At 37.3% G+C, this 11,248-nt stretch overlaps 1 pseudogene; it reads left to right on the forward strand.

Moving 5' to 3' along the window:
* Window positions 1-5,598: 5,598 nt before the first annotated feature.
* On the forward strand, window positions 5,599-6,321 carry LOC138378641 (phosducin-like protein 3 pseudogene; annotated as a pseudogene).
* Window positions 6,322-11,248: the final 4,927 nt, after the last annotated feature.

Here is an 11,248-nt window from a genome sequence, read left to right on the forward strand (position 1 = left end):
GAGCTGTCCACTGGTAGATACTGGTAATTAAAGTAAGCTGTGTGTCAATGTAGAATTAGAAGATACTACTGGGTAGAGGTTCAAATATGCAACAGGTTTACTTTTTGATTAGCTATATTTCTCATCTGGCCTAATTTGTTTTGCTCTTTTCTACATGGGGATTCTTTCATTTGTATGTAATAGATTTTCATTTATTTCTTATTTATTTTAAGACAGGATCTTCCTCTGTGTGACCCAGGCTAGAGCGTAGTGGTGTCATCATAGCTCATTGCAACCTCAAATTCCTGGGCTTGAGCAATCCTCCTGCATCAGCCTCCCAAGTAGCTGGGACTACAGGCATGCCTGGCTAATTTTTCTGATTTTTTGTAGAGATGGGGACTCCCTGTTGTTCAGGCTGGTCCCAAACTCCTGGCCTCAAGTGATTCTGCTGCCTCGGCCTCCTTTGCAAAGTGCTAGGAGTACAGGTGTGAGCCATTGCACCTGGCCTGCATAGAATAGAATATCTGTTAAATCAAAAAGTAAAACTAACATTTTAGATTTTACTTTATGACATTCATCTTGTGAGGTGATTTAAATTATAAATTTTGCAGAAAATTATTTTTAAAAGAATGGAATTTTCATCATATAGGTGTGCACTCCTCCCCTCCCCCCACCCCATCCCCCCCCAGAGAGAACTTCAAACGTGTCCATTCCCCAGGCAGTGCGCATCGCACTCATCAAGTAGGTATACACCCATCCCTTCCACCCAGCCCCGACCTCTGTCCAATACCCAATTGGTGTGAATCCCAAATGTGCACTCAGGGAAACCAGTTTGCTGGTGAGTACATGTGGTGCTTGTTTTTCCATTCTTGGGATACTTCACTTATAGAATGGGTTCCAGCTCACTCCAGGAGAACCAAAGAGATGCCATATCGCCATCATTTCTAATAGCTGAGTAATATTCCATGGTATACACATACCACATTTTGATAATCCATTCATGAATCTATGGGCATTTGGGTTGTTTCCACATCTTTGCGATTGTGAATTGTGCTGCTATAAACATTCGGGTGCAGGTGTCTTTTTTATAGAATGACTTTTGTTCTTCTGGGTAGATGCCCAGTAATGGGATTGCTGGATCGAATGGTAGGTCTACTTGAATCTGTTTAAGGTATCTCCACATTGCTTTCCACAGGGGCTGCACTAGTTTACAGTCCCACCAGCAGTGTATGAGAGTACCTGTCTCTCCACACCCACGCCAACATGTATAGTTTTGGGACTTTTTGATAAAGGCCGTTCTCACTGGAGTTAAGTGATATCTCATTGTGGTTTTGATTTGCATTTCCCTGATGATTAGAGATGTTGAACACTTTTTCATATGTTTGTTAGCCATTTTTATATCTTCTTTTGAAAAATTTCTATTCATGTCCTTTGCCCTCTTTTTGATAGGGTTGTTCACCTATATGATGAGAGTGATGTGCACTGTCTAGGGAATGGACACAACTAAAGCTCAGACTCGGGGGGATGGGGAGGCATGGGCAATGTATATAGCCTGATCTTTTGTACCCCCTTAATGAGCTGAAAAACAAACAAAAAATAAAAATAAAAATAAATAAATAAATAAATAAATAAAAATGGAATTTTATCTGATTTTGTAGATTGGTAATTCATCAGATATTTAGCAACTACTTTTATTCTATGCATTTGTATCATAATTGATCAGTTTTTTTATTATTTTGAGGGCAAGAAAAGAGGAAGAGCAACCATTTAAAGCACGTAAGTAAACTGTTGAAAAATTAAGACATTAATAGTTTGAATTAAAAGTATGTCTGTCATGATTCCCTAAAAATATAAAGGGGACCAAACACTGTTAGCATGGAACTCATTTTTGTGGATTTTCTAAATCTCTTCTATTTTCCTAAGTATCAAACTTATGTGGAAAAGCCTTTGACTGAGTGGTGCCAATTTTTTAAGGGTTTCTAACATTTCAGCTAAATTTCAATAACTTGGTTGTGGTATATAGATCTGCCTTAAACATTTTTGCCATAATTATTTAAACTTATTTTTTAATCAAAGTAATAGTGATAATAGCTAAGTTCATTTTTAGCACTCTCTGCTGATTTCCCATCATAGCAGGTAAAAGCTGAGCTTCCTCACTCCACCATGACCTTATTTCCCTCCCTCCATTTCCTTAACATGTATCACATTTTGTATTAAATCAGTAATTAATATTTGCATTATTATGACTATGCAAATATTGTTTGTTGCTGAGTCATACAGTTTTCTTGCTGTTCTTCTTCTGCACACCCTTCATTCTTTCTCTTAAATATTTCTGAAATCTAAGAACCTCACTTCTCCCAGACAATCCTCTTTTCTTAGCCTACATTAGCTCACACAACCAAATAAGTGGTCACCGGCTGGTCTCCCTGCTTTCACAGCCTTCTATTTCTTGTGGAATTAATTTCCTGACTATATTTATTTGCCTGTTTTCTAACAGCTATTAATCCCCCAAATTTTGTGACATTTGTCACATGCCCATCTAAATATTTTCCATCTACTAAAATATATCTGTTTCATTTATCTCTTGGAGACAACTCCTCTCAGCCTTTTGTCATTCTCCTCCAGTATGGACTGCTTTGTTTTGCTAGTCCTGCTTTGTTAGCCTGTTTTTCTGGGACATCTCTTTGAAGTCCTCTGGGATCTCACATAATGGCTCTCTTGTGTCAGATCCCTTATGCCATAGGTTCTGTGTTTCCCGTGTCTTGTTATACTCCTTGAGGGTCTTTTGTTGTTTTGTTTTTGAGATAGGGTCTTTCTCTGTTGCCCAGGCTAGAGCGCAGTGTTATCATCCTAACTCACTGCACCCTCAACCCACTGGGCTCAAGCAATCTTCCCGTCTCAGCCTCCCAGGTACCTGGGACTACAGGCATATGACACCACACCTGGCTAATTTTTTTTTCTGTTTGCAGAGATGGAGTCTTTCTGTGTTGATCAAGCTGGTCTTAAGCTTCTTTCCTCAAGCAATTCTCCTACCTTGGCTTCTCAAAGTACAGGAATTAGAGGCTTGAGCCACCTCACCTAGTCATAATCCCTAGTTTTACTGGAGCACATTCCCCCAGGAAAGGGCACATGGGCAGACATTCTTGGAGATCTAGCCTGTCTGAAAATCCCTCCCATTTGATAGAACATAAAATTCTAGCTTGAAATTAAATTTCATCATCTGAAGACATTTCTCTATTGTGTTCTCAATTTACTGTTGTCCTTGAATCTGTTGCCATTGTGTGATACATTATATGTAACCAATTTGTCATCTTTACCCCTTTCCTTCTCTGAAAGAATTTTAGTGCATTCTCTATATCTGGGATTAATGCAATTTTGTAATATGGTTTGGGGGGATTTTTTTCATTTTATTGGGTCCCCTAAGTTTGCAGACCATCTCTTCTAGAGAGTTTTGTTTCCTTGCTATTTTTTCTGTTCCTTCTTTTTTCTTATATCCCTATTCAAATGTTGGGCCTCTTTGACCAGTATTTCTGCATTGATCTTTAACTATCCCTCCACTGCTTTCCAGTTTGTCTTTTTGTTCTACTTCCTGGGGATTCTTTGACTGTATACTCTAACACTTCTATTAAAAGTTTTGTCTTTTTGAGAGTATTTTAAGAAATTTTTAAAGTTTTTATTTTCTACTGAATTTTTATGACTTCTATAAATTCCTTTTTCCTGTTGTTTTGATCTCTCTTGTTGGATCCTTCTCTCAAATGTGTGGTGGTGGTCCCTATATTTTTCTAATTGGAAACACCATGCAGGAGCAGGACTTTTGTTAACTGATGGCTTTCACTGTGAAAATTTGAAGGACAAGCTGGCTTTTTTTTTTCAGCTTATGATGGGGGTACAAAAGTTCAGGTTATATATATCGCCCATGTCCTGCCCATCCCCCTGAGTCAGAACATTCAAGCGTGTCCATTCCCGTCAGTGCGCAATGCACTCATCATGTAGGTATTAGCTGAGAGTCTTTTCTCTGGGACAGTTCAGGCTCTTCAGAGAAAGAACGCTTCACTTTCTACCCGGGAAGTGCAAACTTGGCTACTTGTACATTTTTCAGTGAATGGACTTTTCCCATTTTCCAAATTTCAGCCCTAGTATCTCTGAAAGTGGTACCTCTGAGCCCAGAAACACTCAGGTTTATAGCTCCAGGAATGCACATCTAAATTCCTTATAAGATGGGGGCACAGGTGGAGGAGGGGCTCTAACCACAGATTTTGAACTGACTTTGTTGGCTTTTGTTTTGTTTTACCTACCTCCCACAGTGCCATGTGCCTTCTGAATTCTGAGACTGCCTTGAGTTCAATGAGGCTGTTCCAGTCATTCTCTGGGTGCACCATAGTTGTGCTTCCATACCAGTTACCACTCCTTTGTCATCTTTTTATCTTTCAATACTAAAAATAATCTGCTATCAATCCTTATTCCTGGTCTTCTATACAACCTTTATTTGATGCCTTTAATTCTAATGAATTTCAGGAGGGAGAGGAAATAAATTCATGGTCTACCCATTAAACCCAAATTTAGAAGCTATACCTAAAGTACAAATCTATACTATCAGCAGGGTGTTAAAGTCTCCAGCTACTATAGTATTGTTATCTATCATTTGGTTCAGATCAAGTAGGGTTTGCTTTATGAATCTGGGTGCACCTAAATTGGGTGCATATATATTAAGTATAGTTATGTCTTCTTGCTGAATTGTACCCTTCACCAGTATATAGTAACTATCTTTGTTTTTCATTACTTTTTTTAATTTAAAAACTAAGTTATTGGAGATTAAAACTGCCACACCAGCTTTCTTTTGGCTTCCATTTTCTTGAAATATCGATTTCCACCCTTTTTATTTTCAGTCTAAATGCATCTTTGCATGTACATATACACTATATAATGCTGACGGATATAGTTCAATAAGAAGACATAACTATACTTAATATGTATGCACCCAACTTAGGTGCACACAGATTCATAAAGCAAACCCTACTTGATCTAAACCAAATGATAAACAGCAACACCATAATAGCCGGAGACTTCAAAACCCAGCTGACAGCACAGGACAGACCCTCCAAACGGAAAATAAACAAATAAATAATGGACTTAAATACAATACTAGAACAAATGGGTCTGACTGATATCTACAGGACATTCTACCCAAAATCCACTGAATATACATTCTTCTCATCAGCTCATGGGACATTCTCTAAGATTGACCATATCCTAGGACATAAAGCATGTCTTAAAAAATTCAAAAAAATAGAAATTATACCATGAATCTTCTCAGATCACAGAGGAATAAAGGTAGACATTAACCCTAACAGAAATTCTCATTTCTACTCAAAGTCATGGAAGTTAAACAACTTTCTCCTGAATGATTATTTTATAAATTAAGAAATCAAAATGGAAATCAAAAGATTCTTTGAATTAAATTACAAAGGAGACACAACTTATCAAAATCTGTGGGACGCAGCTAAAGCAGTCCTGAGGGGAAAATTCATTTCCATAAATGCCTATATCAAAAAGACAGAAAACTTATAAATAGACAACCTGGGTACTTCGGCCAGACTGGCGTGAGCGGTTGAAGACACAATGCAGGACCTCAGTGCAGACACTGAGTGGAATGACATCTTACGCAAAAAGGGCACCTTGCCCTCAAAGCAAAGTCTGGAAGATTTGGAAAAGGAGGCAGAAGAGGAGGAGCAGAGAGTCCTTCAGCAGTCAGTGGTGAAAACATATGAAGATATGACTTTGGAAGAGCTGGAGGATCATGAAGATGAATTTAATGAGGAGGATGAACATGCTATTGAAATGTACAGGCAGCAAAGACTGGCTGAGTGGAAAGCAACTAAATTGAAGAATAAATTTGGAGAAGTTTTGGAGATCTCAGGAAAGGATTATGTTCAAGAAGTTACCAAAGCCAGTGAAGGCTTGTGGGTAGTCTTGCACCTTTACAAACAAGGGATTCCCCTCTGTGCCCTGATAAATCAACACCTCAGTGGACTTGCCAGGAAGTTTCCTGATGTCAAATTTATCAAAGCCATTTCAACAACCTGCATACCCAATTATCCTGATAGGAATCTGCCCACGATATTTGTTTACCTTGAAGGTGATATCAAGGCTCAGTTTATTGGTCTTCTGGTGTTTGGCGGCATGAACCTGACAAGAGATGAGCTGGAGTGGAAAATGTCTGAGTCTGGAGCAGTCAAGACAGACGAGGAGGAAAACCCTAAGAAACCGATTGAAGACACATTGCTGTCCTCAGTGCGGTGCTCTGTCCCTCTGAGGAGGGATAGTGATTTGGAGGATGACTAAGGCTGCAGCTGCCACAGCTTGCCTAACTTTCTTGATGTGACAAATTGTCCGGATTTTTGTAAACAAGAAAAAGAAAGAATGAATCCTTTGGGTTTTTAGCCTTTTATAATTATGTTTCAAATCCCATATATTTTAGAAATGATTATTGCTGGGAATTCTACTAAATTTCTTGGAACTCTTTTTAAATTATAACATTTCTTTATAAAAAAGTTAAAATGGCCATTGGTATGGCAAATGTCTACGTTTTTCTCACTTATATTTTAAGTAAGTCATAAAACCTAGTCACTATTTTTTGACATATATAAAAAGGAATATGACGTTTTAAGTAAATGTGAATAAATTATACAGTGGAAAATGGCAAACTAAGCTTTATAGTTACATTGTTTATTTTATTTTATTTTATTTTTTATTTCACCTTATTGTTATGGGGGATACAGAATTGCAGGTTATATACGTTGTCCATGTACCGCCTTTCCCCCCAAGTCAGAGCTCCAGGTGTGTCTGTTCCCCAGATAGTGCACATTACACCCATCATGTAGGTATATATCCCTCCCTTCCCCACTCCCCCTTCCCAAGTCAGCACCTTCAGGCATTACCATTCCCCAATGGTGCGCAATGCACTCATTGTGTAGGCATACATCCATCCCCTCCCTCGCCCACCATCTCAGTCTGATATCCGATTGGTGTCATTCTCAGATGTGTATTTAGGTGATGATCAGGGAAACCAATTTTCTAGTGAGTACATGTGATGCTTGTTTTTCCATTCTTGGGATACTTCACTTAATATAATTGGTTCCAACTCTCTCCAGGAGAACCATAGACATGTCGTATCTTCATTGTTTCTTATAGCTGAGTAATATTCCATGGTATACATATACCACAGCTTACTAATCGAATCATGTATTGATGGGCATTTGGGTTGTTTCCACATCTTTGCTATTGTGAATTGTGCTGCTATAAACATTCGGGTACATGTGTCTTTGTTACAGAATGATCTTTTTTCCTTTGGGTATATGCCCAGTAATGGGATTGCTGGATCAAATGGCAGGTCTACTTGAATCTGTTTAAGATACCTCCATAATGCTTTCCACAGGGGTTGCACTAGTTTGCAGTCCCACCAGCAGTGTATGAGTGTTCCTGTCTCTCCACATCCACCCCAACATGTGTTGTTTTGGGTTGGGAAAAAAATTTTGCACACTACACGTCAGATAAAGGACTGATAACAAGAATCTATTTAGAACTCAGGAAAATCAGCAAGAAAAAAATCAAACAACCCTATCAAAAAGTGGGCAAATGACATGAATAGAAACTTCTCAAAAGAAGACATAAGAATGGCTAACAAACATATGAAAAAATGCTCAACGTCCCTAATCATCAGAGAAATGCAAATCAAAACCACAATGAGATATCACTTAACCCCAGTGAGAATGGCCTTTATCAAAAAACCCAAAACAATACATTGTTTATTTTTATTTTATAAAGATAGCAATACGATTATCAACTCAACATATAGGAACAATCTCTAGAGAAAAAAATCTTAGTATTCTGTTTAGAAGAAATAGGCAATTTTTGTGAAACAAACATTATCTTATCAAAGCAATAATGGAAGGATTCCAGTTTACTGCCATATTTGATTAAATGTTTTTTCTAGTTAATATTTATCTCAGACTGTCGAGGCATCAGCTATATTCATTACTATAAAAGGCCACATTAAATTCTTTTTTGGAAATAAAGATATAAGCACACATATAAAGAGATAAACTGTATCTCAGTCAATAAAAAACATCAAGTTGTTTTGTGAACCAGAATCCTGTTAGCTTCATCATTCTTGTCAAATTGACATTGATAACAGAAAAATTAGAGGAAACATTATTTCCTAATATTTGTGTTGAATGATACAGTACTTAATGCTGGTTAGAATCTTAAAAATCTGAATCAGCATGGAGTTCTTTCATTATATTGTAAAATTTAATTTTCCTCTAATTCAAAGAATGCTAAGTAGCTGTCACGCAAAAAAAAAAAAAAAAATAGACAACCTAATGAGTAGACTCAAAGAGCTGGAGAAAGAAGAACAGACCAACCCCAAACCCAGCAGAAGGAGAGAAACTACTAAGATCAAATCAGAACAAAATGAAAAGGACAACAAAAAAACCATAAGGGAGATTAATATAACAAAAAGTTTGTTGTTTGAAAAGATAAACAAAATAGACACACCTCTGGCTAGACTAACCAAGAGCAACAACCCTATCAAAAAGTGGGCAAAGGACATAAATAGAAAATTATCAAAACAAGATATAAGAATGGCTAACACACATATGAAAAAATGCTCAACCTCTCTAATCATCAGGGAAATGCAAATCAAAATCACAATGAGATATCACTTAACTCCAGTGAGAATGGCCTTTATCAAAAAGTCCCAAAACAATACATGTTGGCATGGATGCGGAGAGACAGGAACACTCATACACTGCTGGTGGGACTGCAAAGTAGTGCAACCCCTGTGGAAAACAATATGGAGATACCTTAAACAGATTGAAGTAGACCTACCATTCGATCCAGCAATCCCATTACTCGGCATCTACCCAAAAGAACAAAAGACATTCTATGACAAAGATACCTGCACCCGAAGGTTTATAGCAGCACAATTCACAATTGCAAAGATGTGGAAACAACCCAAATGCCCATCAATTCATGAGTGGATCAGTAAAATGTGGTATATATATACCATGGAGTATTACTCAGCTATAAGAAATAACGGTGATATACAATTTTTTTTGTTCTCCTGCAGAGAGCTGGAACCCATTCTATTAAGTGAACTATCCCAAGAATGGAAAAATAAGCACCACATGTACTCACCAGGAAATTGGTTTCCCTGATCATCACCTAAGTGCACATTTGGGAATAACACTAATTGGGTATCGGACAGAGGTGGTGGGTGGGGGGAGGGGATGGGTGTATACCTACTTGATGAGTGTAATGCTCACTGTCTGGGGAATGGACACACTTGAAGCTCTGACTCAGGGGGATGGGGGGGCATGGGCAATATATATAACCTGAACTTTTGTACCCCCATAATAAGCTGAAATAAAAAAAAGAAAAAAAAAGAAAGTATAATTCTAAATTTAAATTCAATATAAATAATAATATTAGTTCAGGCAATTTTTAGTTATTCTTATAATAATCATATTGCACTTTTCTACTAAGCCCTCATTTAGTAATTGAATTTCAACTCTTCACCCTGCCATATGGTCCCATCACTGTGCAGCATACATGGAGCTTTTTCAAGAGTGCACAGTGTTAGATATCATTAAGTGAATGAGAAGTCATCAAATCTTTAAAAAAAAAAATCCAAAGTCTGTCTTATAAATAAAGGAGGAGAAAAAGTTTAGTTCACTTTTATTTTTTTAATTGGTTTAAAGTCAGAGAGAGTAGGCACAATGGAAAAAGTCAGTGGGTGGGTACAGGATTTCAGCAGGTACTCGATCTTTTATGGTAAGGTTTGGGTTGTGACTGCTAGGTATTATTTTCTAGTCTTTGCTATTCAACTTTTAAATCCACTAAGTGCCCTCTTTCCTCTCCTGTTAAAGACTATAAAATTCTATATTTTGGTATTTGTGCTGACTGAAGAAAAATGCAATTCTCTGTCCCTATCTATTTTGTGACTACCTGAAATAATATCTATGAACACTGAATTGTTGGTAGAGTTTTTGCTGTTTAATTTTTTAAAGTCTTTTCTAATTCTTTTTTTCAGCATATTGTGGGGGTACAAAAGTTTAGGTTATGTATATTGCCCTTCCACCCCCCGCCCAGAATCAGAGCTTCAAACGTGTCCTTCCCCTCCCCGGACAGTGTGCACTGCACACATTATGTGTGCATACACCCATCCCCTCCCCCATCCACATCTGCCTAAATTTGTTTTTAGTATTTGCATTCTATATCCTTAAGTTTGTTAGTATAGTTTGTTGCAATTGTAAGATGACAATGGTAAGGCTTTAGCCATAAAGGGGAATTGTCAAGTTTTCAAGCAGGATGAGGAGAATATTACCTGTTAGAAGCTATAATTGCTTTGCTCAGAAACTTAATTCTGCCACCCTCTAATCTCAAGAGACAAAGAGATGCTCTTGATATTGAAAAGTTTGCGTAGCTGAAACTACTCACACTTGCTGTATGTCTCTTGCTGTGTACTTGTTAGGAGAGAGTTTTTACATCTATCTTTTTCTGATCATCTCAAAATTTGGGAATGGCCTGGTTGTGGGAAAAAATCAAGCAAGTAGAAATGGCCATTTTCCTGGAATGAATAATTCCTCTGTCTTCAAGCCGGAGTTTAGAGTAAGGCTGGACTGATGGGGAAGTGTTTAATGTTTCTTTGGCTGGATCTAGCCAATAGACCATAAGTTGGTGATTCACTAAAAGCCACATATAATTCAAAGTTTTAAAGGTTTTAGCATTAATATTTTCAGAGACAAACCATGTACACTCATAACAGAAAATCTTAAGGGAAAAAAGTTGGAGAAATCATCATGTCAAGTTCTACAATCTAGTCTGCATTTTGGTCCATTTCCTCTCTGTTCTGTTTATTCTCATGTATAAGTTTTTCATAACAACTAACTTTTGTTGTGGTGTAGGGTATGCCATATAGCACCTAAGAGTAGTGACCTTAAAAGATACCTTCTACCACTTGGAATGAAAGTATTTGAATGAGTTAGTTTTCATTTTTCATGTTGCATTTGTTTTTTGAGATTATAAAAGTATACATATTAACACAGAGAGTTAATGTGTACACAGTAACTGAATAGGTTAAGAAACACAAAAGAGTTAGATAGAATTAAAACATTTCTATCTTAAAGGAGAATTGGGCCCTCCAAATAGTAATACTTCTCAAAAATATAAGTCTGGGACTTTTTATTAATAAGGAATAAGTGATTTT

The sequence above is a fragment of the Eulemur rufifrons genome, chromosome 30 (genome assembly GCF_041146395.1).
Source record: "Eulemur rufifrons isolate Redbay chromosome 30, OSU_ERuf_1, whole genome shotgun sequence".
NCBI classification, from domain to species: domain Eukaryota; kingdom Metazoa; phylum Chordata; class Mammalia; order Primates; family Lemuridae; genus Eulemur; species Eulemur rufifrons.